The sequence below is a fragment of the Coccinella septempunctata genome, chromosome 3 (genome assembly GCF_907165205.1).
Source record: "Coccinella septempunctata chromosome 3, icCocSept1.1, whole genome shotgun sequence".
NCBI classification, from domain to species: Eukaryota; Metazoa; Arthropoda; class Insecta; order Coleoptera; family Coccinellidae; genus Coccinella; species Coccinella septempunctata.
Window position 1 is genome coordinate 9,099,591 of NC_058191.1, and position 12,801 is coordinate 9,112,391.

The 12,801-nt window shown below is 32.3% G+C and overlaps 1 protein-coding gene across 12 annotated transcripts in view; it reads left to right on the forward strand.

The window, feature by feature from the left end:
• The first annotated feature begins 9,935 nt into the window (after positions 1-9,935).
• LOC123309250 (protein turtle) overlaps positions 9,936-12,801 on the forward strand; it is a 258,830-nt gene continuing 255,964 nt past the window's right edge. For all 12 annotated transcript variants that reach the window (XM_044892250.1, XM_044892258.1, XM_044892257.1 and 9 more), the window contains exon 1: positions 9,936-10,218. The gene's annotated coding sequence lies outside the window, so the exon portion shown is untranslated. The remainder of the gene's footprint in view (positions 10,219-12,801) is intronic.

Sequence of the window (12,801 nt, forward strand, 5' to 3'; positions counted from 1 at the left end):
CTTTAGTGTACAGTAAATTAAATTTTGGCAGTGTTATTTGGAATCCACAATATAGTGTTCATAAGATCAGACTCGAAAGGCTTCAAAACATTGAACCAGGTTTTTACATTACCTATAAGATTACGAAGGGAATGGGTGAGCTCCGTATTAAGTATGGTATGCAATCATTAGAAATAAAAAGACTAAACAGTGATTTAATCTTCATTTTCAAAGTTATATGTGGTTTTTATGATTCATCTGATTTAACATCAATGATTTCGTATCATGTTCCTCCTAGGAATAGGCAGCTGCTCGCAACATCCATTTGTAATACAAATCTTGGTAAAAATTCTCCTGTAATTAGAATGTGTATGTATTTTGTTCACTAAGTATTGTGGAAATCTGGATGTGTTCACAATGGGTTTGTTTAAGTTTAAGGGAATGTTGCGAAATATTAAACAATTTAATTAAGAAATATTAAACAATTTAGTGCAGATTTTGCGAAATATTTTCAAGAATGAGTAATTTATAGTATAGGGAGCTAATTTATAGTATGTAGTTATTATTTGATTTTTTAACAATGAATAATCTTTTTTGAATCGTCTCTGAACAACTTTTGTATATTTTATATCTATTATTTGTGTATTAGAGGATACTATTGTGGGAGTTATCCAGTTTGTCGAGAAATAAATAAATAAATAAATAAATTTCATCTTTGATTTATTGATGATTAACAACCTGTATATTCAATAGAATTTTACATTAATGGCGGAGAAGAATTGGTATTTCTTCTGATAGGAGCTAGAAAATTAGAATTTTTCATGCGAAAATCTCCAAGTTATTAACATTCTTTTTTCAGATTTCAAACAAATTTTCTGAGGTAGATCGTTTCCATTCGAAGATTTAGTGTGAAAAACTCTTTCCTGGGGGGGTTAATTACCCCCAGTAGCCCCCCCCCGTAAATACTCCCCTGCGCTAAATATGCTGAGTCTTCTCTAGGAAGGGTTCCCTCATTATGGTGGGAAAAAAATAAAAAACCTATTGAATTATTGTTATATACATAATGAAGTTTTACGCCATAACTAGATCTAGGCGCTCTCAGTATTTCGCCGGGGGGAGAGGGGCACCTGCGGAACTTCGGAGGGCGGCAGTGCCCCTCCCGGAAATATACCTGAAAGAAACACTGCAGTGCATTCACTGAATTCCGTGGATATACGGAAATTATCGATGTTGGCCGCTTGTCCTCCCGATCCTTCAGAGAAAAAGTCTCATCTTCAAACTAGACGAAAGACGAAAGTTTAAGTGTACCTAAAAAATTGATGTAGCGGCCATGTTGTTTTACGCCATTTGAAATGTTTTCACTAGAACCAGAATTGATAAAATGCCTATATCTTCGCAACAGCAAAATATATGAATTTGTCGTGTTGACAGGTCAATAAGTATTGTTATTTGGCATTCTGTCTACTAAGTTATAGTTGTACCTACCAGGTACTTCTATGGCCAATCTTCTTAGGAGCTGACTTCTATCATGCTACAGCTTGAGAAACCTGCCAGAAGAACTCACCGAATAGTTTAATCCCATCGGTTTACAGTCGAATTTCAGACAAATAGAACGACCCTATACGACCGCTCTTTTATACCAAGAGCATATCTTTCTTCCGGAGAGCTTTCACCCGTAGACCTTATGCATTGATACACAGTACCCCTTGTCTGAACTCTAGAGGACATTTTTTATTGAAAAAAATTGTTTTTCAGCTGAATCAAATGATGTTATTTTTCCAATGCAATACTCTAGAGTTCAGACAGAGAAGTAGAGCTGCCCCTACTTAACTATCTGCACAAACTCTTACATCTCTGGAATATAGAAATAAAAAAGGTCTTCTAATTTTGCATTCTTTTTTCTGTAATCTAGGTAATAATTCTGACAGAAGAATCCTAGGTAAAAAAGGGGATTATTGAATTCAATTTAAATATCAAAAAGTTCTTATGCAAACCATTCAATGTTTGAAATCTTTTCAAATTACCAAAAGCATCGTAAGGTGGTATTCAAGAAGCGTTAGGTTAGATAAAAAAAATAGGTATAATTACTTGAAACTATATCATTTAGAAGATAGATAGATATTTTTTATTTTCACAAATTGTGTCCGAATAAATTTGGCGAAAAAAATGGTGCGACAACGCTTTTTTTAAAATTATTTTTGTAATCATCACAAAATTCACTTTAAGTTTTTACCTGCGATAATATTTTTCTGAGATACAAAATAAACTGCAATTTCATCTAAGAGAGCTACGAAATTCAAAGATTACTTCCAAAATCGTCTGGACCCAGATTAAGACAGCTCAGTCGCCTTCATATTTGACGTTTAGGTACTAATTCAATTATTTCGTTTATTACGACATTGAAGTAAACTGCTGATTTCACAAAATATGTTTTTTTTTAAATTCAACAACTCAGAAATAATGCGTCCCAGACCCATAGTCCATGGAATATTTGTATAATGAAATCATCTGAGGAATTAATAAGATCCTGAATTTGCAGAACCTTATTAATGATGAGAGAAAACAAGTTAGTTGCAAACACTAAAAACTCAATACTACAGTAACTACCAGTCATTGATGGCATATACAGGGTGTTCTACAAGCTCTATGACAAACTGTGACAGATGATAGCTGTGCTCATTCTGAAGATATTTTTTCCTATGAACATATGTCCGATTCGTTTTTGTTTAGAAGAAACAAGCATTTGAAAAATTTTATTTTTATATTCAAAACACAATAATGAATGGAAATTTTGAGACTATAAAAAATGTTCAAAATGTCCACCTTAGGCTTGAATGCAAGCTTCACATTGACGAACTAAAGATGCATTTACTCGGCGGATCAGATTTGGATCGTTTTGTATTTGGTTTGCTGCATCTTGAATTCTTTCAAGTAATTGTTGATGAGATTGTATTTCAACATGATAAACAAGCTGCTTCATATGTCCCCATAAATAAAAATCTAAGGGATTTAGATCAGTCGAACGAGGTGGCCATTGTATTGGTCCTCCTTGACCCATCCATTTATTCGGGAAATGTTCATTCAGCCAACTGACTACTCATCTCCCTCTATGTGGTGGTTCACCATTGTGCTGATACCAACATCGTGCTGATTTTTCCAACAATGTTGAGCTCTAAGTCATCAATGAAGTCAAAAAGGTTGTGCTCCAACAAATTTTTATACAAATCTGCATTTAAACGATCATTTATAACATGTACTGGCATCAAATCATTGTTGAAAATCCCACCCAAACGTTTATACTGAAAGGTTGCTGAAACCGTCTTTGTCTAATGATATATGGATTCTGCATACATGTTCATTATGGTTATTGTTGATACCGTCCTTAGTGAAACAAGCCTCGATAGACCAAAGGACAAGCGAAATAAATCTATTATTTTGGGTATGTTGTTGAAGTAACCATCTACAAAATTCTCACATTCGTAAGTCCTAAACAAAAACGAATCGGACCTATGTTTATAGGAAAAAAAATGTTCAAAAGAAGCACAGCTACCTTCTGTCAAAGTTTGTCATAGAGCTTGTAGAACACCCTGTATAGAATAATATTTTTGACAAGTCTCGAGGAAAATGATAATTTTTTAATTATCGGAATCTACACGTTTCGAAACGTTAACTGTGACAATGGATGAGATAGTTTATAATGTTTTACTGTCTAGAATAGAAAAATATATACAAAGAATAAAGGAGCATAATTGAACTAAAAATATCTACCACCTGTACTTGGTCATTATAACTCTTTATGAGACCTTTAAATTTTCACACCCAATAACTATTATCTTCATAACCCCGGGGCATTGACTAGTTCTATTGCCTTATTTCACCTCTTCTTGTTGAGATATATTTACGATCACCAACATGACACTTATATTGTCAACCATATCTGCATTCAATCACTGAATGAATTCAAGGAATGCCAACGATTTCACGCTCAGTAGTAATCTGCAAAATTCCTGAAACCTGACCTGCGCTACCTCATTCCACACTCCTCTCTTCATAACTGCCCTTTATACAGGTGTATAATACTCGGACTAAGGTAGACGTGGATACATTTAGGATGCTGTATCCCGTTGTTTGAGAGGAATCTATAGGATCTGTGTACTTCCTCCTCGTGGCGCTAGATTATGCAATCGACACTCTCAATGAATAGGCAGAGGACGTGTTGGAGTTGATCAAATGGGTTGAGACAGATCGGGATTCTCGGATATGTTTCGTGAATTAAAGCAACCGCAATAGGAAGAACACTTGAGAGATCTCTCATGAATTGGTTGTCCGTCAATATTTTTCAGGATCTTCATATTTACCTAGTCCTAAAACCCACCCCATCATGATGTCCCAAAGTCTATATTTTGCGATTTTTATTTCAAAATTTGGAAAAGGCAATGAAATTCAGTTGAGCGAGTTTTTCGAATTCGTTGATTCTAAAAAATACCATCATTTTAGAGGCGTTAGTCACAAAACAATTTTTTTGGAGAATGGTGTTTCGTAACACTTCCAACTCCTTAGAAACGCTTTGAAATCTTATTTTTGCCCACAAATCCCTAGCAACGAGATCGTTATCATTTTGCCCAGATGTCTGTGATTTTTTAACTGTGCGCCCAAAATATTCCCAAACGAAAAATCAATACTTCCATTCGTCTGTCCATAAACACTTTAATAAATACGAAGAAAAAGATGAGCTAAGAATATTTAGGATATAGCAGTGCAAGCAGCGTTGGGGAGTTTAGAAATTAGAGTTAAACAAAAATTTAGTAAAGTTCAGAAAACAGTCTCTGTATCGAAAACAAGGTAAATGGAGGGTTCAAATGGAGTTATCAAAATAAACGAATTTTTTACAATATATTAGAGATATTATATTTGGAAATTTTTTAAAATCAGAAAAGACTAAGACATAAGTAATGTATATTGTTTGTTTTCCGAAGATGCAAAATATAGGAACGGATACAATTTTGATAACTAACCTATAAGTAATCCTTTATTTTCATTGACATAAGTTTACACTGCATAATGTCTGAAATGGCCTTTGTTAAAGGACATAAAGTTTCTCTGCGAAATTCGAATCAACTTATACATCTATAGGAGTTCTTGTTTTTATATTGATACCTTTATCTAAGAACTTGTTTCTAGAGTTCAAAGTATAAAAATGTTTTCTATCAACCTACCTGCGGTCTGAAAGATTATTTTGTAAAAATTTGGCAAGGATAATGAAATTCAGGGTATCCACAAAATGACTTATGATTTGTGAGCTGGCGGATTGGTTAAAGTTTTGATAAGTAGCTTCTGACTCCCCATTTATTTTTCAAATATTTCTGAATATAATATCTTAATTTTATTGTAGAAACATCGTTTCGTTTGAAATGACTCCATTTTAGTATATTATCCAACTTGTTTTCGATATAGAGAGTGTTTTCTGAAGTTTTCTAAATTTTTGTTTTCCTCCAACTTCTAAAATTATCCATCTACTGAATTCAAAATTTGTTTTGAGTTGATACATATACTCAATACAGTATATGTTAATTTAAAAAAAATCAGTACCTACTGAACTGAATGAGGCCATATTTTGATTCAAATTGAAAAAAAGGAATTCGTTTTGATCCATCTGTGGCTCACTTTTAATGAATTTTTTTTGTTAAATGTCTTTCTACCATGTCTCACTCAATGAAATTGAATTTGGAAATTCTAAATAGTATTTTTCTTCATTTAATGTAACTAACCAATCACTGAAAATCGAACTACTTGAAAATAAAGAGTTTTCATGATAAAAAGCTTTATTTTCATTTACGTCCATAAAAAATGATAAAAGGAAATTAATACACAATCATGGAACGTATAAATTACTGAATTCTTTTTGAATAAATTGTCTTTCCATATGGACTTAGTTCAGTCGGGCATGTCCAAAATAATTTCCACAAATAACAACAAAATACTTATTGGCTCTCTTGATGAACTGCTCGCTTTAGTAACTGTTCATCTCATTACTTCAGGATTAATATTATAGGAATTTCGTGGCAAGCAAGTTATTCGCTCTATTGATTGATTGTTGCCTTGTCAGAAAGACTTTTTCATAAACTTTTTTTCCGAAAGATCGCAAGGAATGTAATCGAAATAATCGAAGGCTTGAAGATTGGAACATATAGCTGGTCAATTTGGTACCTATCTCATAAAATAATAATGTATAATATCATAATTGATAAAGATGGATTGAAAGTGGAGGACCTCAATATGACCGAAAAACAAAAAATTACTGAACTCGATTTAATTTAGTTGGCAAAGGTTTAAAAATTTATAATGGAAATGTTCTTAGGGGTTCGAATAAGCCGAAAAAAAGCTTATTTTACATCACAGTCCGCTTATTAGATGGTCAACGTTTATTTGGAAAATTGTAAATTGCAATCTATTCCAATTTATTACGATTAAAACTATCTGTTTACTCATGCTTACGTTATCGAATTTTCAAATACGCTGAATCTTTTCCAATTAAAATCGAAATCCTCTCGTTTTCCGCTCTGATTTTCACCAAAAAAGCAAATTTCAATCAGTGAAATCTCTCAATTTAAACTGATGTTTCATACTCATTATTGCCCGAATATATTTGGAAAGTAATGGAAAAAATTTTCAACAAATCGTGACTATCATAGCAGATGATGAACTAGATTCACATGTTCAAAAAAAATGGAGAGTTGAAGATTGATCATTGTTTTCCAGCGAGACCACCAAGCTGAACTGACAAATGGAAAAGTGCAAAGCAATGATGTGAGTCATAGTCATACCTTTTTCACCCATTCAAGTACTGAATTCCATCCAGTTGTTTTCCGAATGACTGGAATAAAGATTATTTTCCCGGAATTTTGAGGAAGAAGGATTGTTTTGAGTAGAAAACTAGTTATTTGGTTCGGTAATAACATGGATCATCCAAAGTTTGAAGTTCATCTGAAAATATTTTTTCAGGCACCTAGTCTTATAACTTTTTGAAGATTTTTTTTTCACTTTTCAGTGATACGACTCAAAGTGATTCTGTGCCAAAAAATAATATCGGTTATTCATAAGTACTTACCAAGTTTCATTTCAATTCGAAATTTCAAGAATACTTATTAAAAAAAAATACATCTTTATAACCCTGGATTTTGCCATTAACCGAATATAATCTAATTGGCGCATTCCAAATCAAAGATAGGCTGATGAAATAAATGTATTATTTGCTATGTTACAGTCAGACTGACCGGCAGAATAGATTTTGACGACGATAAGTTTAACCTCAACTGTTTGAGACCATTTTTGGCACAAAATTCGAAAATTTAGGCAAAATAAAACGTTGTATTTTCTACGGGAATAAAGTGAAATTTAAATAATAATAGTATAATAATAAATGTCATTTATTGGGCACAGTCAATGGCCATCGACCTTCAGCTTCAGCGCTGAAATTTATTCTTTCAAGATTTGAAAATTTGGTGTGGAAATAAAAGTTTTCGCCTACGCTGGATGCTCGTATTCACATAACCTTTATTGCCCTATCACCGATTTGACACTCACTTGATTTCCTGAATGAAATCACTGAAAGTCGAATACAATGAAGAAGTATCAATTGTAATATAATTAAATGCTTATGACTGAATTATAGGTTGAAAACAAATCGATGTTGATCCATCAGTCAGGCAATAATTCCTCGGATCAAGTTGTGAAAAACTGGGCATTAATCCATCGAATATATCGAGATCGAATGCAATTCAGTTAAGGGATATACAGGCTGAGTCTTTGACTCGTACAAATATTCTAACAGTAGATTCTTGTGGTCAAAATGAACACTTTTTTCCTATACCATTTTTTCCGAATCGACCTTGGTAAAAAGATATATCTATTTTAAGTATTCATAATTTGTTTTGCCACCCCTGGTGAAACAGAATTTCCTTCAAAATAACGAGCTCAATCTATGACACTGCACATCTGTGGATCTTTTAAAAAGAGTTGGATTCAGCCAAAATACCCAATTTTTCAAATTCCACAGATACTCTTCAATTTTCGAACATCAAATTACTCGAAAAAGGCGTAAAAAGTTGTACAAAAAAATGAAGAACACTTTTATTTTACAAAACGTTAAAATATTCATTAGATAGATAGCGTGCAACTTAGTTTCAAGAGTTGGGTTCTTGGTATTTCTATGGTACGTAATGTTCATAATGAGAAAACTGGAAGAAGTGGCTGATATCTTGTGTTCGAAAAAGATTCATCAAATAAATGAAAATCTATATTCCGAAATTCATTACCTACATTAGATGAAACCGTTTGAGATAGAACTAAAAGTAACATTTTTTTTATGGTTTTTCAACAGCCTATATCTTTTAAACCAATAATGATATTCGAGTAAAAACTAATTATACTGCTATGTTCAGTCATTGACATGTGTTTATATTTGATAATGGGCCAGAATCACTTTGTCACTGTCAGTTAAATAGTATCAGAGGTTGTTGTCTTTGACAGTACATTATTAAACGAGCATTGGCCATAGTACCTAACGTGTGTAAGAAAAATTGGTCAAATAGGCTGTGGAATTTTGAAGGGTGATATTCAGTGCTTAGCTTCTATAATAACCTTTTGGGATTATCTTTTGAATTCTTTGAAATGTTCGAAGAAGCCTTTCAAATTTTGTGTGACTCGGTTAGGAATTTGTGTAGAAAAGTTTTCAAATCGAAAATTGCACATATTTTCACTCTTCGAATAAAGTGGTGGTACAAGCTAAGCGATACGTTTAGGCACAAAATACCATCCTCCAAAACTTCATAGCCATTTGACAACAAATTGTTCTGAACGCAAAAGTTATCAAACGAGACGAAGTCTAGTTCAATAATATCTCTATTCATTTGAATATTTAAATACTCACTGCGGCACCTGCTATTATTTGACGACTATACTGCAATATTTCTAGGTTCTGAGCCCGCTCTTATTAGGGGCCTAAACGCTTCGAGTTGAATTTTATGTGTTTGTGGTCATAGACGTCTTTATGTCTATGATAGTTACAATGAAGTCCAGTGAATAAAGACTTATAAATCGAAAATGATTTATGAATGATAGACCATTAGTGAATAATGGCACATACATCAAAAGAGATTAAAAATCCGATAAATAATATATAATGCAATTTGATATTAAATCGGTTTTTCGAAATTTCCTTAAAATCTCCTTTTTCTACAGATCTATTTAATAAAAGAGGATCTATGCTTTACTTCAAAATGCTTTATTGTTCAAACGATCGCACCAAATTGGACAATTCTTTTTTTGTTGTGTTTATTATTGTTAGGGCAAGGTTTATATAACAACATATTCCCAAAAAAAATTGTACAGAACAGAAAAAAAGGCATTCCTTTTTTTTACGACCAATCGATCAATCACGATGAGTTAGTTATTATTATCTACCCTAGAAATAATTTAAATGACAAAACTAGGTTTGCCGGGTCAGCTAGTTTAAAATAAAATCCTGTTACTTGTTTCGTTATTACTGAAGCATCTTCAGGTGATGGTGAAAGGTGGTATCATAAAAACACTCGTGTAGTGGTTTCACAAAATTCACTAATTGGGGTCTCACTTCAATTATGAATTATTATTATCAATAAAGATACATTCCACTTTTCCACTTTTTTTTTCAAATATTCCAGTAGTTTTGAGTTTTCGAATTAAAAAGTGAAAAACTGGTAGTTAAGTGGGGCATGTTCTATATAATATTTAACAGATCTAGCCAAAGATTAGGTACATAGTTATGTTAACTAACTCCAGATCTTTGGATCTAGCCTACATTCTGTCAGGATTGAAGTCGGAATTTTTGTGTAACAATTCCTAAGAGTGATCTTCAGTTACAGAGTTCGCAGACCGAACGAATTCACGGCACCAGAATCGAATAGAGTGCGATGCGATAGGCCATAAGCCAAAGCAACAACTTTGAAATTTCAAGTTGAAAGAACGCGTTTCCAGTTGACTTTTCGTACATATATTTTGATGACATATTCACAATAGTGCTTGACTAGCATCGTTTACTGGACTCTCACGTGAAAAATAATCGAAAATAATCGTTTTCCTGACTTAAAGTGCAATTGTTTTGTGTATATGTGTATAGTTCTGGACAGTTTGGCGACATTCATTGAATGCTTCATGATTTTTAACGTTTTATGCTGAGGTGTACACTAGTCAAGTCAAAAGGTAAGTGGACATTTAAATTTTGGTGGTCAGCATTCCTATGATTTTTTTCTGAATGAATCATTTGAATAATGGCTTGATGTTAGTAGACTGTTATCATTTATGATAATCTAGTAATTTTTTTCTGGTTTTTCAGTTTTTTTTTGAAACACATTTTTTTTTTATTCAAACCTTTTTTCCCTTATTTTTTTCCATTTGGATTGCTTTTTATACTCACATTCCCAAACTCTTGGTTCGAGAAAAAAATTTGAAGCTCACAGAAATTAATATTTGAATGAATCAGTTTTACATACAAGGTGTCTCAATTAAAACACACCACCTCTCTATTGACTCTATTACAAGTCAAATTGTTGATTTTCCAAAACTTGCCAATTTTTATTGTAAATTTATCTCTCTAATATCTGAATACGCTATTGCCTCAATATTTGACTATAAGTAGAAATACGCAAGCACATGTTCTAAGTACATATGTATATATATATTCGGCTATTTGGTTGAGAGACATTAAATCACATCATCATCAATCATTGAGAAATGACTTGTTTCATTATGATATGAGTGTAAATAATCAAGTCTCGAAAAAAAATTTATTGTTTTTCTTATGAACAAAATAGATATTTCACTCGTAGAAATGAAAAAAAATTCAACATATTATCGCCAAAAAGGTTTTATTTATGGCTGATCCCATTGAGCATAATAAAAATGACTCGAAAAATTTTAACTCTTTATTAGCTAGAAATTTCGCGCCAATTTTGTGAGATTGGTTTGTTTTTCAAAATGGTAAATTACTTTTGGGAGCTGGGTTCTTGGAATCATAAAATCTCTGGTATTTTCATGGTATGTTATGGTCATAATGAAGAAACTGGAAAATGAAATTGGGTGGAATTTTCGGATTTTGTATACGCAGAAGATTAACCCCATCAATGAGAAACTACATTCCGAAAATCAATCCATTCGATACAATTGTTTGTGAGATATAACCTCGGATATAACCATGGATATAATCCAGAATTATATGGATTTTCAACAGCCTCTGTCTTTTCAACAGAGCCGAATTCGAAAAAAATGGTGAAGAGAAAAAGTGTTTTCTTCGACCTCAGGAAACTCCGTATAAATATATGTACAAGTCAAACACTCACCATCTAAATCTCGAAATTGTGATTCAAATGTAATTCCACCAGAGTCGTAGAATTTGAGAGGGATTGAACAGTCACCCTCCTCTATTTTACGTAACTGGTAGGTATAGTAGCCAGAAACGTTTATTCGACATTATACTGTAGGACCCATAGAAAAAACACTTTCTGCGCAATATGATGATCATAGGTGCAAAAATCACTGGTCAAAAATACTTTGAAATTTCTTGAATAAAATAACTTGTATATCAGATGGGAGAAACATTTCATATCCCATTCACATTTACAAAAGTAGTCGGCTGGCCATGGAAATTTGACACATTCCACAATGCATACTTAGTAAGACAATGTAGGGTTATGACGCTTGTCAAAACATTTTTATGTTCAAAATCAGGGCCATGTTATTCGTTCGAAGTGAAATTCTCAATAATTACGTATTTTATCACAATGTGAATATACTTTGGAAAATATGTATTCGAAAATATATGATGAACATAATTAACGATCATATGAACTGATTAAAGGAATTCTTTATCTAGTTATTTGCATGCATGGAAAGTCAGTGTTCAAGTATATTCATTTTTGATATGACAGAATAAAATTATCAACACATAACTTGCAGATGTTTGAGAAGAGTTAATGTTGATATTTATATTATCCAGTGATTTTAAAATCCTGAAAAGTGATCTTCGTCCCCCTTTATATTTCAAATTATCCTCAGTATTATTGCGAATAGTGTGACACTATAGAAGTGTTCATTTTTCAAGTTATAATTCCAAATTATATCTCCTTTTGGAAAATAAAATCTTAAGGTGCACCATAATTTTGTCTCCCAGTGGAAGGAAATTCTTCGTCCTCCTTTTCAATAACTATATTAATTTCTGATTGTGAAAACATGTTTCAAAAATAAAAATATAAGTTGTTCAGATTCAGATGAAACATAATGCTAGTTGTAATATTTGATATTTGTGATTCACTTAGAAGTAACGACTATTTAGTACTTGAAATTTTTAATTCATCTTTCACATCTCAAGACGGACTTTATACAGTCAAACACACAGAAATAGGCACCCAAATGTACATACGTTTTATAAACACATAGTAGGTCTATATATACTGATATGATATAATAAATATATTCTACAATAAAATCAATAAAATAAAATATAGATATCTACATTTCTACATTAAATTTTTCTGGTGGTATGATTTTTCTACCAGAACGAGTTTCATAAATGGTTCTTCTTCTATTAGAGGATGGAATTTCATTGAAAAAATCTCTGATTCATTTTTTGAACTAAAATCAGAATTTCTCGCATCACTTGTTGATTTCGTGTATTTGAAAAGGACCGAATAGAATTTTCATTGTTTGAATTATCAGAGTCACGAAATTCTTTAATTTTTACAATTTGAGGTTAATTACTTATATCTTCACAATCAGATACATCGAGAT